The sequence below is a fragment of the Microtus ochrogaster genome, chromosome 2 (genome assembly GCF_000317375.1).
Source record: "Microtus ochrogaster isolate Prairie Vole_2 chromosome 2, MicOch1.0, whole genome shotgun sequence".
NCBI classification, from domain to species: domain Eukaryota; kingdom Metazoa; phylum Chordata; class Mammalia; order Rodentia; family Cricetidae; genus Microtus; species Microtus ochrogaster.
The window spans coordinates 71,896,566-71,899,216 of NC_022010.1; positions in this window are offsets into that span (position 1 = coordinate 71,896,566).

Sequence of the window (2,651 nt, forward strand, 5' to 3'; positions counted from 1 at the left end):
TGAAATCTAGATTTGTCATGGAATATTTTGTTTTGTCCTACTATTGACCATTTTGCTGGGTATAATAGTCTGGGATGGCATCTGTGGTCTCTTAATGTCTGCAAAATGCTTGACCACGACCTTCTGGCTTTCATTGTCTCAAATGAGAAGTCAGCTGTAATTCTGATGGGTCCATCTTTATATGTTACTTGACTCTTTTCCTTTGTAGCTTTTAATATTCTTTTCTTTACTCTATATGTTTAGTGTTTTGATTGTTTTGTGGCGAGAGGACTTTTTATTTGGATCCAGTCTACTTGGTGTTTTGTAAGCTTCTTGTATCTTCACAGGCAGATCTTTCCTTAGGTTGGGAAAGTTTTCTTCTATGATTTTGTTAAATATATTTTCTGTGCTTTTGAGTTGAACTTCTTTTTCATCTATACCTATTATTCTTAGATTTGGCCTTTTCATGGTGTCCCATATTTCCTGGATATTTTGGGTTAAGCTCTTGTTAGATATATTTTCTTTAACTGATGAGTCTATTTCCTCTATTTTATCTTCAGCACTTGAGATTCTGTCTTCCATCACATACACCACCAGTAATAGGATGATGAGAAACCAGAATCCAAGTCTTCTGCTGGGAAGCCCCTGTGCCCATCTCTTCATGGCTCCATACATCAGCTGGCATTAGGTTGGACCAGGAATACACAGAGATGTCACCAGACTGTCAGGTGCATCCTCTCCCCAATCAAAGTACAAAGTGCCAAGAAGGGGTTGTCCAGGGCACACGATGGCCCTCAGGTGCCAGTACCCAGGGTCCTAGCTCTGTTGGGAGCACAAGAGAGCTGTGTTTTTACTCACATATCCCTAGGGAAGCTGGGAATGCTAGAAAGGTGAGGTTGTCTCTTCAATGGAGGAGATGAAATACCTGTATTCCACCCAGAAAGCTGGGAGTGCAACCTGGGGACCTTTGCTGTCTGTAGAAACAGACCTCACCCAAACCTCCCAGGGCGTTTACTCTAGACTCCTCCTTCCCTAGACCTTTATCTTTAGCTCCAGTAAATAGAACTCGTCCTTTGGGGCAATGTCACAGCTGCTTTACAGCCCGCTGACCTCTGTGCTACCTCTGTCAGAGACGATACCAGATCCAAGGCCCTTGCACTATAGAATCTGCCTTCGGGGCCACATGGACTTTGCAAATGAGTTTCTATGTAGTCATACCTTAAACTTTGTGTGCCTGGAATGGGAATGGTTGTTGCCTGGAAACCTGGAATGGGAATCTTGTTGCCTAGAAGCCTTTTCCCAAATTCTATGGTGTTTAAATATGCTGATAACAAACTGCCTAGCATCAGACTCCTGCAGTGTGATCCAGGCTAAGTCAGACTGGACGGCATTTTCAGTCTCACCTCTTTGCAGATTGTTTCCCCGCCTGCCATGATACCTGCAGGGACTCCCTTAGAGCTCCATATCTCAGACCCGGTTTGGACCTCAAGGTTACCTCATAGTTCAAAATGGCTGACAAACAACCCATTGCTTTAGCATCTTGCTTTAGCAGGCATAGGAGAAAGGAGGACGCAAAGTTCATTCCATCTCTTTAATTTACTGTTTGCATGCATGATGGGATGGAACCCAGAGCCTCGAGTCCTCCAGGCCAGTGCTTTACAGTTGAGCACAGTGACTGCCCATCTCATCCACTCTTGTGTGAGTATGTGTGTGAACATGGTGTGTGTGCATGTGTGTGTGCAGATGCATACACCTGCACATGCAGAGGAAGAAGGACACTGGGTGACTTGCTCTTTCACTCTCTTCCCTATTCCTCTGAGGTAGGGTCTCTCACTGAAACTAGAGCTAACATGGCAGCCAGCAAGCCTCAGTGATTACCCTGTCTCTGCCTCTGTACTATGATACAGAAGCCCAGGCTAAGCTTGGCTTTCTAGGTGGGTAAGGAGAATTTGAACTAGGGTTCTTGTGCCTTGGTTTTCTAAGTGGGTAAGCAAGATTTGAACTAGGGTCCTCGTGCCTTGGCTTTCTATGTGGGCAAGCAGGATTTGAACTAGGGTCCTCATGTTTGTGTAGCAAGCACTCTTACAAGTCATCGCTTCAGCCTTATATCCATTTTTAAGGAATAAATTCTGTGTGGGTGTTTTATCTACATTTATGTGTGTGCACCACATGAGTGCATGCATGGAGGCCAGAGGACATTGGATCCCCTGGGACTGGTCTCACAGACTGTTGTGAGCCACCATGTGGTGCTGGGACTCAAACCCGAGTCCTCTGAAAGAGCAGCCAGGGCTCTTAACTCTGAAAGTGCTCTCTGGTCCCTCCTCTCATCCCTTCTAAATATTATTCAGGAAGTCCTAAAATGCTCAAACTTGATTGGCCTAACTTAGTCACAGGGAAAGCTGAGAAACGATTCTTGAAGTTGGTGGCACTATGGCTATGTAAAATGCAGGATTATTATCCTGGAAGTGGTAACGCATGCCTTTAGTTCCAGCACTCGGAAGGCAGAGGCAGGTGGATCTCTGTGGGTCTGAGGCCAGCCTGGTCTACAGAGCAAGTTCCAGGACAGCCAGGGCTACACAGAAAAACCCTGTCTCAAAGAAAAATCAAACACAAAACCCCAGGATTATGCCAAGGGAGATGGGGAGAAGATGGGTTGGGGAAGGCATTTATGG